Genomic DNA, 13,995 nt, shown 5'->3' on the forward strand with positions numbered 1-13,995 from the left:
ACACACACACACACCTGCACCAGGTGCACACACTACACACACACACCTGCACCAGGTGCACACACTACACACACACCTGTGCCAGGTGCACACACTACACACACACCTGTGCCAGATGCACACACTACACACACACACCTGTGCCAGATGCACACACTACACTACACACACACCTGCACCAGGTTCACACACTACACACACACCTGCACCAGGTGCACACACTACACACACACACACACACACACACACACACCTGTGCCAGATGCACACACTACACACACACCTGCACCAGATGCACACACTACACACACACACACACCTGCACCAGATGCACACACTACACACACACACACACACACACCTGTGCCAGATGCACACACTACACACACACACACACACCTGCACCAGATGCACACACTACACACACACCTGCACCAGATGCACACACTACACACACACCTGCACCAGGTGCACACACTACACACACACCTGCACCAGGTGCACACAGCTCTGGCACACGTCATCACATGCTATCGTCACCGCTCTCCCATGAGGTGAAGCCGCCCCGGGAGCGCAGCGCACACTTCTTTTCTGACTCCTCCCCTCCCACGTGACCGATCACATGGTGGTGACCTCGGCGCTCCCTCCGCCGCTGCCGCTGGGGTCCTGCTGCCCGCGCTGTGCAGGGTCTGTGCGGAGTGTGAGTGCGGAGCTCGCGTACCGTCCCCGGGAGGATCCTGCTCTTTACTTACCGGACTGTGGGACCTGAGGAGACTCCTGCCGCGGCACAAGGTACGGGCTGGCGGGGAACTTTGCTGTGCTGGTGCAGAGGCAGCAGTGACAGCCGGCAGCGCTTGTCTGTGCCCGATAGTCCGGCCGGTGACAGGGCAGCCTCGGTGTTGTGTGCCAGCTCTGTGCTCGCTTGTTGTTTGTCTGCCTGTTTACATTAGTTACATGTGTGTACAGAAAGCCTATTTACATATGCAAATGAGCCGGGAGGAATGTCGGGAATGTGCTGATTACCATCTCCAGGCAGTGTGCCCACCGTGCAGGGGCTGCTCCCCCCATTACTGCTCACACGGTTACGGGGCGAGAGCCAGAAAGTTTCCAACTGTAACAAAAAGTCTGCTGCGAACATTGTAAAGTAAACGCTCTCTTCAGCCTGTGCCCGCGCTGCCGCTCGCTGTTCCCACACCTGGGTAACCTCCAGCCTGTTTGTTATTAGGATGTTATCTTTCCATCTGTTGTATTTACTTCTGACGAGGCTGAAGTTGGTTTCTTATTCGGCAATTTTTTATTTTCTGTTTTTTATAGGTTTAACAACAAAAACTAAGCATCAGAATAATAACAAACAATGCAGTGAGGTGCCCTGATGTGACTACAGAACAGGGAGCCCCACAATAAAACCAGGTCCCTCCAGCCTGGCCCAAATGGGTTCTGGGCACCAAAACTGGCATCAAAGTTGGCAAACGGCCCATTTTCACAGATTAAAATAAGTAACTGATGTTTTTAAGGGGTTAAATGACTTTGGGCCACTGATCTGACACAGTTTGGAGGGTTTGGAGTTAATCACAGTTTCTGTGTATGTCCACCTGCTTTTCAGGATTGACCACAAGTTCTTAAGGTACCGTCACACTAAGCGACGCTGCAGCGATACCGACAACGATCCGGATCGCTGCAGCGTCGCTGTTTGGTCGCTGGAGAGCTGTCACACAAACAGCTCTCCAGCGACCAACGATGCCGGTAACCAGGGTAAACATCGGGTAACTAAGCGCAGGACGTCACCGCTCTGCTTTCCGGCCGCTGTGCTTACACAGGGCAGAGAAGCAGAGCGCCGAGGGATAGACAGCGGAATGTAAGTATGTAGTGTTTTTTTTTTTTAACTTTTACGCTGGTAACCAGGGTAAAGATCGGGTTACTAAGCGCGACCCGGCGCTTAGTAACCCGATGTTTACCCTGGTTACCAGCGAAGACATCGCTGAATCGGCGTCACACACGCCAATTCAGCGATGTCAGCAGGAAGTCCAGCGACGAAATAAAGTGCTGGACTTTCTGCAGCGACCAACTACATCACAGCAAGATTCTGATCGCTTGTGTGTCAAACTGAACGATATCGCTAGCCAGGACGCTGCAACGTCACAGATCGCTAGCGATATCGTTTAGTGTGACGGTACCTTTAATTAGGACTGAGATCTGTGGAGTTTCCTGGCCACTTACCTAAATGTCAATGTTTTGTTCACCAAGTTACCTAATGTTCTCACTTTTACCTTGTCATGATGCTCCATCATGCTGGATGTCCATCACCAAATTGTTCCTGGATCACTTTGAGACGTTGCTCTTGAAGGAAGTTTAGGTACCATTCTTTAGGTTTCATTCATGGAGGTTTTCTTGGGAAAAATTGTGAGTTCTTCCATTTCCTTGGATGACAAGCAACCCCACACAAAAATGGTCCTAGGATGCTTTACTGTTGACGTGTAACGGCACTCATTGTATCTTGGTAAACTTTGTGTCACTCTTTCCATTTATCTACATTAAAGGGAATGTAGACCATTTGACCAATAAGAGATATGGCCATCATCTTTCAGGGCTGATATACACGGTCTCTATAATGCTGTATATAAGCCCCCAACCCGACCTGTAAGAGAAGGAAAAAAATAACTATTATTATACTCACCTGCAGGGTGGTCCTGTCCGAGGGGCGTTGCTCTTCTTGGTCTGGTGCCTCACATCTTCTTATGATGCAGTCCTCCTCCTTGGTTTGTGTCGATGCCTGTCTGGACGCGTCCCTGCATCATCCACTCAGGCTCCTCGGCATCACACTTTTGCGCAGGCGTGCTTCTCTACCCTGTTGAGGGCAGAGCAAAGAACTGTAGTGCGCAGGTGCCAGGAAAGGTCAGAGAGGCCCGGCGCCTGTGCACTGCAGAACACAGCCTGCAGTGATCCTGAAGTTACTGAACCGCGGCGCAACCTGCCCTACCCTCTCCTAATGTTTCATCACCCATCCCCTGCAGACTGTGAGCCCTCGCGGGCAGGGTCCTCCCTCCTTATGTACCCGTGTGGCTTGTTATCTGCTCATGTTTAATGTATTTGTCTAGATTTGCCTCGTATTCACATGTAAAGCGCCATGGAATAAATGGCGCTATAAAAATGTATAATAATAATAATAATAATTGTATCCTGTGTTCTCACATTTTTGGAAGAACAGAATTTAGAGATCACTTAATGTTTCATCCAGGAAGAGAGTTACAGGGTCTTCTCTAGGTGGCACAGTTGCCCGTTCATTTTACAAGTCTTGTTCCCATCTACTTCTGTCACTTGGCGCTGGATATTGCTCTCATATCTTAGGTGGTTGCTCTATTCTGCATTTCTAGAAAGACATTTTTGATGTATATAACTATAGAGACACAAACGCAACAATTTAGCTTCCAGTGGCAATCCATCTTCTCGTGAAGAATCTCCTTGTGTGTCTGCTGCAACACTTCTTAGCGCCTGCTAGGCAACTTATCCAGAGAGTCTGTAAGAAAGCAATAATCCCCTCTGCTTTGGAACTCATTGCTGAGATCATTTAATATTTACAGTAAGTGGAAGAACTTATTGCCCAAACAATGGATAATTTATTACCTTCTGAACACAATGGGTAATGTTCAGCGGAAGCATGGCACTCGCGATCTGGTCTTCTTCCCATTAGTCCAAAGTGCATATACTGCCTGCACAAAATTTGAGCTCTATTTTTCCCCCCACTTATTTGCATCATTTTTATTTCACCTACGGTAGTTCTTCTTGTTCTGAATATTGTTTCTCATAACTAGCCTTCAGCAATATTTTGGTGTTTGGACAGGTTTATAACTTATGTATCTCTTTGTTGCCATTGTGTTTTGTTTGTTTGTTTCACTTGTATTTCTTCTAACTTTAATAAATGCACAGTTTTTTTTTTGTTGTTGAAAATGTGTTGTCCTAACATCTCGGTAGATCTGGATATCTATACTTCCTGTAATATGTTATACTTGTTCATCAATTTCATTTCCATGATGTCTTTTAAATTCTTCACTTCCTCCTTTTTTAGATTATTTTTATATATTCTAGTAGTTTTGACTTTGTTTAGGCTTGCAGAAGACCGGGTCCTCCCGTGCAGTTCTGGGCTGATTCCTGACCTTTCTCAGAATCATCCTTACCCCACAAGGCGAGATCTTGCACGAAGCCCGAGGAAGATTGACAGTCTTCTTGGCTTTCTTCCATTTTCTAACAATTGTGCCAACAGTTGTTGCCTTCTCACCAAGCTTTTTTCCTATTGTCCTGTGGTTAATCCCAGCCTTGTGCAGGTCCACGATTTTGTCCCTGGAGTCCTTAGAGAGCTCTTTGGTCTTGACCATGGTGGAAATGTTGGAGTGTGATTGTGTGTGTGTGTGTGGACAGGTGTCTTTTATACAGATAACAAATGCAAACTGGTGCAATTAATACAGGTAATGAGTGCAGAGTAGGGGGGCTTCGTAATGGAAAAACTAACAGGTCTGTAACATTTTGTGAAAGGCCGGAGCCCCCGCACTTCCATCGCTGTAATGAGTTGGTCTTCATGAAAATGGCTGCCAGAGGCGGTGCATGCGCAGAATGAGATCTGGGAAGAAAAAATTCTCACGGTGATCTGCTGTGAAGACACTGTGCTTGAACTGCACATTTTCCCATGGTCCAGAGGTCATCCCAGTTCAGCACGGCCGCGAGCACAGCTTCAGTGACTAGCGGTGATGTCACTGAGGCTGCCCTACCTATATATCTATATATATCTACATCGTAGTGTCCAAAGGCTGGAGGCGCTACCAGGAGACGTGGAGGAGGCTGTAGGAGGGCAACAACCCAGCAGCAAGACCGCTACCTCAGTCTTTGTGCAAGGAGGAACAGGAGGAGCACTGCCAGAGCCCTGCAAAATTACCTCCAGCAGGCCACAAATGTGCATGTGTCTGCACAAATGGTTAGAAACAGACTCCATGAGGATGGTCTGAGAGCCCGACATCCACAGATGGGGGTTGTGCTCACAACCCAACACCATGCAGGATGATTGGCATTTGCCACAGAACACCAGGATTGGCAAATTTGCCACTCGCGCCCTGTACTCTTCACAGATGAAAGCAGGTTCACACTGAGCACATGTGACAGACGTGACAGAGTCTGGAGACTCTGTGGAGAGCGATCTGCCTGCCTGCAACATCCTTCAGCATGACCGGTTTGGCAGTGGGTCAGTAATGGTGTGGGGTGGAATTTCTTTGGAGGGCCACACAGCCCTCCATGTGCTCAGCAGAGGTAGCCTGACTGCCATTAGGCACCGAGATGAGATCCTCAGACCCCTTGTGAGACCATATGCTGGTGCGGTTGGCCCTGGGTTCCTCCTAATGCAGGACAGTGCCAGACCTCATGTGGCTGCAGTGTGTCAGCAGTTCCTGCAAGATGAAGGCATTGAAGCTATGAACTGGCCTGTCCGTTCCCCAGACCTGAATCCGATTGAAAACATCTAGGACATCATGTCTCGCACCATCCACCAACGTCACGTTGCACTACAGACTGTCCAGGAGTGGGAGGATACTTTAGTCCAGGACTGGGAGGAGATCCCTCAGGAGACCATCCGCCTCTTCATTAGGAGCATGCCCAGACGTAGGGAGATAATACAGGCACGTGGAGGCCACACACACTACTGAGCATCATTTCCTTGTTTTGAGGCATTTCCACTGAAGTTGGATCAGCCTGTAATGTGATTTTCCACTTTGATTTTGAGTATAATTCCAAATCCAGACCTCCATGGGATATTCATTTTGATTTACGTTGATCATTTTTGTTTTATTGTTCTCCACTATTATTCCAGCGTGTGTATATATGTGTGTGTGTGTGTGTGTGTGTGTGTGTATATATATATATATATATATATATATATATATATATATATATATATATATATATATATATATATATATATATATATATATATATATATATATATATATATATATATCTCAATCTCATCTGGGTAATTTCGCAATGCATCCTGGGAACGGAAGATGGCGGCAGCCGCGCGCGCATCGGCACAGCTTCGCTGGATCCCGGTGGGTGAGTATATAACTTATTTTAATTATTTTTAACAGGGATATGGTGCCCACACTGCTGTATACTACGTGAGCTGTGTTATATACTGTGTGGCCTGGGTTATAAACTACGTCACCTGTTATATACTACGTGGATGCTATATACTGCGTGGGCTTTGTTATATACTACGTGGCTGCTACATACTGCATGGGCTTTGTTATATAGTACGTGGGCTGTGTTATATAGTACGTGGGCTGTGTTATATAGTACGTGGGCTGTGTTATATAGTACGTGGGCTGTGTTATATAGTACGTGGGCTGTGTTATATAGTACGTGGGCTGTTGTATACTGCGTGGCCACAGTTTTATACTGCGTGGCCTGTATTAACGCATCAGGTATTCTACAATATGTATGTATGTACATAGCAGCCACATAGTATATAGCACAGTCCATGTGGCATCTATATACATACATACATACATACATACATACATATTCTAGAATACCCGATGCGTTAGAATTGGGCGACCATCTAATATGGTGGCCCGATTCTGTCTGTCTGTCCTTCTGTCACGGTTATTCATTCGCTGATAGGTCGCGGCAGCCATGACAGGCAGCTGCCGAGACCAATCAGTGGCTGGCACAGTCCGATTAGTCCCTTCTCTACTCCCCTGTACTCACTGCCCGGCGCCCGCTCCATAATCCCCTCCACTCACCGCTCACACAGGGTTAATGGCAGCGGTAACGGCCCGCGATGTAACACACTCCGTTACAGCTGCTCTTAACCCGGTGTCCCCAACTATTTACTATTGATGCTGCCTATGCAGCATCAATAGTAAAAATATGTCATGTTAAAAATAATAAAAAAAACAAAAAATCTGCTATAATCACCCTCCGCCGCCTTTCCCGCTCCTCGCGACGCTCCCGGGACCGCTCCATTGCAAGCGGCAGCTTCCGGTCCCAGGGCTGGTGTGCGACAAGGACCTGCCGTGACGTCATGGTCATGTGACCGCAACGTCATCACAGGTCCTGCTCATACCAGCCCTGGGACCGGAAGCTGCAGCTTGCAATGGAGCGGTCTCGGGAGCGTCGCGAGGAGCGGGAAAGGTGGCGGATGGTAAGTATAGCAGGACTTCAACGGGCCTTCGGAAGGTGAGTATATGTTTATTTATTTTTTGTAGGTCTCTATACTACTTGGCTCTGTGCTGTATACTCCGTCGCTGTGCAATATACTCCGTGGCAGGGCAATATACTCCGTGGCAGGGCAATATACTCCGTGGCAGGGCAATATACTACGTGACTGGCCAATATACTACGTGCCTGGCCAATATACTACGTCCCTGGGCAATATACTACGTGGGCTGTGCAATATACTACGTGGACATGCATATTTTAGAATACCCGATGCGTTAAAATCGGGCCACCATCTAGTGCATATGTATATATATATATATATATATATATATATATATATATATATATATATATATATATATATATATATATATATATATATATATATATATATATATATATATATATATATATATATATATATATATATATATATACATACATGCTATTGAACCCGTTCTACGCCCGGGTGGTGAGCATTTATATTGGTATATGGCCCCCATTCTGTCATGTGCTGCTCCCATCCTGCGCCCCCATTCTGTCATGTGCTGCTCCCATCCTGCGCCCCCATTCTGTCATGTGCTGCTCCCATCCTGCGCCCCCATTCTGTCATGTGCTGCTCCCATCCTGCGCCCCCATTCTGACATGTGCTGCTCCCATCCTGCGCCCCCAGTCTGACATGTGCTGCTCCCATCCTGCGCCCCCATTCTGACATGTGCTGCTCCCATCCTGCGCCCCCATTCTGACATGTGCTGCTCCCATCCTGTGCCTCTATTCTGACATGTGCTGCACCCATCCTGCGTCCCCATCCTGTCATGTGCTGCTCCCATCCTGCGTCCCCATCCTGTCATGTGCTGCTCCCATCCTGCGTCCCCATCCTGTCATGTGCTGCTCCCATCCTGTGCCCCCGTTCTGTCATGTGCTGCTCCCATCCTGCGCCACCATTCTTTAATTTGCTGCTCCCATCCATATGCCCCATACGCTGCTCCATAAAGGTTTATGGCCCCCATAAAATGCTCCATAGTATATGCCCTGTACACTGCTCCATAAAGGTTTATGGCCCCCATAAGATGCTCCATAGTATATGCCCCCGTACACTGCTCCATAAAGGTTTATGGCCCCCATAAGATGCTCCATAGTGTATGCCCCGTACGCTGTTCCATAAAGGTTTATGGCCCCCATAAGATGCTCCATGGTATATGCCCCCGTACACTGCTCCATTATGGTTTATGGCCCCCATAAGATGCTCCATAGTGTATGCCCCGTACGCTGTTCCAAAAAGGTTGATGGCCCCCATAAGATGCTCCATACTATATGCCCCCGTACACTGCTCCATTATGGTTTATGGCCCCATAAGATGCTCCATTGTATATGCCCCGTATGCTGCTGCAATATATAAAAAAAAAAAAATACCATACACACCTATGGTCGCTGGGCGCCGAGTGCTGGGGGGCCTGAGCAGGCGGGGATACCGGCGCGCTGTGGGGGTCAGGTGCCGGTATCGCCGCCAGATCAGGCCCCCCAGCTCTTACTATATTCACCTGGCCCCGCGCCACCATCTTCCCGGTCCTCTGGCTGTGACTGGTCAGTCAGAGGGCGGCGCCGGCGCGCATTAAGCGCGTCATCGCGCCCTCTGAACTGAAGGTCACAGGCCGAGGATCGGGAAGATGGCGGCGCGCAGCGGTGGAACGGGGCCAGGTGAATATAGCTCATACTTACCCTCCTTGGCGGTCCCTGCTTCTCTGTTGGAGATCGCGGTGTGCGTTCAGTGTTTACGCATACCGCGATCTCCTGGGAGCGTCACTCTGTGAGGCCCAGACTGCGCCGGCGCTTGCGCAGTCTATAAAGGCTTCGGACAGAGTGACGCTCCCAGCGTTATATTATAGATAATCTGTCAGTGTGTGTGATTTTACTGTACCCGCATTTGAATTGCCGGCTTTTCATCTATCTATCTATCTATCTTGAAGAATATTTCCTTTGAAAATGATGTGTAAATTTCTCTATGTAAGTGCTCATGTTAAAATCGCATTGCAATCAGATAGCAATCGCACTGCATTCAGATGTAAATCGGATGCTAGGTGTGAATAATCAGACTGTACTCGCATAAAGAATGCATTACACTTGCATAACACTCGTCCGACTCTCCTGCATCAAAATTGGATCGACTTTAAAATCACTAGTGTCTCTCCAGCCTAAGGCTGTGTGCACACGTTCAGGATTTTTCGTGTTTTTTCGCTATAAGGCTAGGTTCACATTGCGTTAGTGGGTGTCCGCTAACGGAATCCGTTACATGGCGCAATTGTCGCAATTAACGCTATGTAATGGATCCGTTAGCGCACCCATTGACCGCAATGTGCTAACGGATCGCTAACGCATCGCTAACGTATGCCATTTTTGGCAGGCGTCAGCGATGTCCCGTTATTTTTCATACGGACCTCGAACGCTGCTTGCAGCGTTCAGGGTCCCTTCTTCGCTAGCGCAGATCGGGCATCTACGCTAGCGGGATCGCCAAACGCAATCCCTTTTTGGACATTGCGTTAGCGCATTCCGTTCGCATATGCGCTAAACGGATTGCACTAACGCAATGTGAAGCTAGCCTAAAAACGCTTAAAAAACTCATACATATGCATCCCATCATTTATAATACTTTTGGCAATTTTTGTGCATATGTTGCGTTTTTTTCCGCGAAAAAAACACATCGCGGTAAAAAACGCAGCATGTTCATTCATTAGTTTTGCAGATTTTTTTGCAGATTTCCCATTTTATATTATTGCAGTGGGAACCTCTGGGGAAAAAACGCAAATAAAACAAAAGATAACCGTGAAAAAAACATGAAAAAAAAAACCGCATGCATATTTATTGCAGAAAATGTCCGGTTTTGTTTAGGAAATTTCTGCAAAAAAAAACCTGACGTGTGCACATATCCTAAGGGTGTATTAGGCACTAGCATTCCTATGAATGCTCCTTTCTGCGTAATTGGCCAATGTAAAAGGGCTTCCAGTCACCTGATAAGCTGGCAAAATGCTTGTTCATCTTATAAAATAATTTTAAGAATCATCGTTTTCAGCAAGACCTCAATCTGTAGAAATTTATTGTGCTCATACAATAGATACACAGGCATTTGGCAGGTTAAAGAGAACCTGTCAGCACGATTTTGTAAGATAAAGTAAAGGCATGGCTGTAATGGCTCTGAAATATTGATTATGGCTTTGATGAGGAAATCCGCTTAAGGATATGTTCACACTAGGTGTTTTTTCATCGTGTTTTTCCTGTTTTGTGTTTTTTGTTTTTTTTTTGTGCTGCATTTTTGGCATGCTAGATTTGTCTCCCGCACTTGTTCATAAAGTTTAGTGTTGGGAAAAAAAAGCCATATTCTAAAGAATCAGGTTTTGGCGCAAAAAATGCAGCAAAATACCTGTGTGTTTACTGTGTTTTTTTCACCCCCCCCCCCCACCCCATTCATTTCAATGGGTTAAAAACGCTGAAAAAAAGGTTGAAAGAAGAGACATGCTCCATTGTGTAAAAAAACAACATCCATGCAAGCACAAAATACTCACGACAAAAGACCAAGCTGTGTGAATGAGATTACTGATATTTCATAGACTATGCTGGTACTGTAAAGCTGAAAATTTGCACTAAAAAACTCATCAAAAACGGTGCAAAATGCCTAGTGTAAACTTGGCCTTCTGATTCTTTTGCAATCACCATATGAAGTTTTCTGCTAATTGAGTCTGTCCCTCCCTGTCTGTGGTTCCTCGCCCCTCTGCCCGCCTCTGGTCTGTGAATGACAGCTCACTCCTGAGATTTCACATATAGGAGGCAGATCAGTCACAGACTGGAGGCCCAAGGAGGGGAAGGGGATCGCAGATGGAAGGACACATTGTATAGGCTGTGCACCAGAATCTAATTAGCAGAAAACTTCAAGTGGTGATTAAAGAAGAACAAAGCGGATTTCTTCACCAAAGGTATAAATGTAATCCGTATTACAGCCATCTCTTTACATTGCAAAATCATGCTGTCATGTTCCCTTTAAAAAGCATATTGATAACTCTATGGGACCTGTAATAATTTCTGCGCATTTATTATGAGCAGGACTTATTTTTAGCTACTGGAAGTGAAATATTTGACACATTACAAATTAATGTACAAGATATTTTGTAAAACTATTTTTTTTATTATACCTTATGTGAGATAGTGACTGATGTTACTCTGTAGGTCCCCCCCAGGATGCGCACGGAGGCGTATTGAGGCCATGGGAGTGCATTGCAGTCACAGGCGTAGCTGTGGTACTGTGTAATGTTATGAGTTAAGAGACATCAACATGGCAGTGCAGTTGCCCACGGCAATTGGTGAAAGGTGGACTGGCATGTTTAGTGACTGTAATCTAGAGGAGTTAAACCTTAACACGGCGGTACAGTCGCCCATGGTAAGGGGTCAAAAGTGGACTTGCGTGTTTAGAGGATATGTGCCCGGCTCCGATCCGGAGGATATTGTGTGCTGTGTTTATACGAGTTGAACATTAAAGAGATGTTTTGCTTTGAACTTTGCTGGGTCACTGCCTCATCACTGCATAAGTGTGCTACCGTTGCACTACACTTAGTAGACATTATAATAAATGTTAGCTCTACCGAGAACTATATGTAGTGGTATGTAAGTGTTTGTGCACCCCTGGTCAAAATTACTTTTATTTTAACAGTTGAGCAAGTTGATGATGAAATGATTTCTAGAAGGCCTAAAGTTAAAGATGACACATTTCCTTTGTATTTTAGAGGGGAAAAAAAAATCATCTTTTACATTTTAAAAATTAAAAAAAAAGAAAATGGGCCTATGCAAAAGTTTGGGCACCCTGCATGGTTAATACCTAGTTGCATCACACTAGCGTTCGGCAGGGCTGCTGACTTCCTTTAGCTCCGCCTATGGCTGCATGCGTCCTGCGTACCTATCTTTAACATTGGGTACGCAGGCCATGCGGAAGTATGCAGATACCTCCGCACGCGTCGTTTTGAAGCTGCGCTGATCGCAACAAAATCCTAACATGTTGCGTTTGACACAGGTCAGCGCAGCGTCAAGACGACGCATGCGGAGCCATCCGCATACATCCGCATGGCCTGCGTACCAAATGTTAAAGATAGGATACGCAGGACGCATGCAGCCGTAGGCGGAGCTGAAGGAAGAGGTGCGGCAGTGGGCGGGGCTTCATAGAGGAAGTCCGCAGCCCTGCTGAACGCTAGTGTGAAACTAGCCTTACAGCTTGTAAATGCTTTTTGCAGCCAGACAAGGGTCTCTCAATTCTTGTTTGAGGGATTTTCATCCATTCTTCCTAGGAAAATTCTCCCGAGTTCTGTGAGATTCCTGGGTTGTCTTGCATTCACTGCCATTTTGAGGTCTAGCCACAGATTTTCAATGATGCTCAGATCAGGAGATTGTGAGGGCCAATGTAGAACCTTCAGCTTGCACCTTTTGAGATGGTATATTGTGGATTCTGACGTGTTTGGGATCATTATCCATTTGTAAAAGCCATCCTCTTTTCAACTTCAGCTTTTTTTTACAGATAGTGTTATATTTGCATCAAGAATTTGTTGAAGTTTCATTGAATCTATTCTCCCATCTACCCGTGAAATGCTCCCCATGCCATTGGCTGCAACAAACCCCAAAGCATGATTGATCCACCTCCATGCTTAGTGGTTGGCGAAATGTTCTTTTCCACAGGGTGCCCTGTAGCACACACGTGTTCCTCATCATAGAGACAAACTGTTTGTGTTTCGGGGTGGTCTGTGGGCAGGTCTTTCCTTGGTTTCTCGGACTTAGAGCAGGAAGATGAGACTCTGCCTACAGTTCCACCTCGGAGCACGGGCTTATCATTAGCTGAAAACGTCACACTGATTGCACAAGAACCTAAAGATGGATTTCTTCACCCCAGGTATCATTTTAATCAGTATAACAGCGGCAACCCAACAGTGTCTGTAGTTTACTGAGCACAATCCTGCTGACTGTTTGCTTTAAAGTATGAATAATTCTGTATTCAAACTCTGGGTTTCTCTGAGACTATGCCTTTTCCAAATTCTAGGAATAGCAGCACTGTTTGCACCTCTAGCTAGTTACACAAGAAGAATCACCCATAAGTCACATGATTGTACTGTTTCGTAGGTAGATGTGTTGATGCAACCTTGCTCCTTGTGAAGTATTGAGAGGATAAAGACACCCAGAAGGGACATAATGCTTAAGGTACCGTCACACTGAACGATATCGCTAGCAATCCGTGACATTGCAGCGTCCTGGCTAGCGATATCGTTCAGTTTGACACGCAGCAGCGATCAGGATCCTGCTGTGATGTCGTTGGTCGCTGCAGAAAGTCCAGCACTTTATTTCGTCGCTGGACTCACTGCAGACATCGCTGAATCGGCGTGTGTGACGCCGATTCAGCGATGTCTTCACTGGTAACCAGGGTAAACATCGGGTTACTAAGCGCAGGGCTGCGCTTAGTAACCCGATGTTTACCCTGGTTACCATTGTAAAAGTAAAAAAAAACAAACACTACATACTTGCCTTCCGCTGTCTGTCCCCGGCGCTGTGCTTTCCTGCGTTTGTGTATTTTTTAACCCTTTACTAGTATTGGATTAATAATGGATAGGTGTCATAATTGACGCCTCTCCATTATTAATTTGGCTTAATGTTACCTTACAATAGCAAGGTGGCATTAACCCTTCATTACCCCATATCCCACCGCTACACGGGAATGGGAAGAGAGTGGCCAAGTGCCAGAATAGGCGCATCTTCCAGATGTGCCTTCTCTGG

At 46.4% G+C, this 13,995-nt stretch overlaps 1 protein-coding gene across 2 annotated transcripts in view; it reads left to right on the top strand.

Annotated features, from left to right (window-relative positions):
* The window catches only part of TNS3 (tensin 3), a 515,174-nt gene that overhangs the window by 209,733 nt on the left and 291,446 nt on the right, over nucleotides 1-13,995 (top strand). The window contains exon 1 of one of the 2 annotated variants that reach the window (XM_069730368.1): nucleotides 623-792. The exons of the other annotated variant lie outside the window; for it this stretch is intronic. The gene's annotated coding sequence lies outside the window, so the exon portion shown is untranslated. Of the gene's footprint in view, nucleotides 1-622; nucleotides 793-13,995 lie in introns of those variants that run through there. 2 annotated transcript variants of the gene reach the window in all.

Source organism: Ranitomeya imitator, chromosome 6 (assembly GCF_032444005.1).
Source record: "Ranitomeya imitator isolate aRanImi1 chromosome 6, aRanImi1.pri, whole genome shotgun sequence".
In the NCBI taxonomy this organism is placed as follows: domain Eukaryota; kingdom Metazoa; phylum Chordata; class Amphibia; order Anura; family Dendrobatidae; genus Ranitomeya; species Ranitomeya imitator.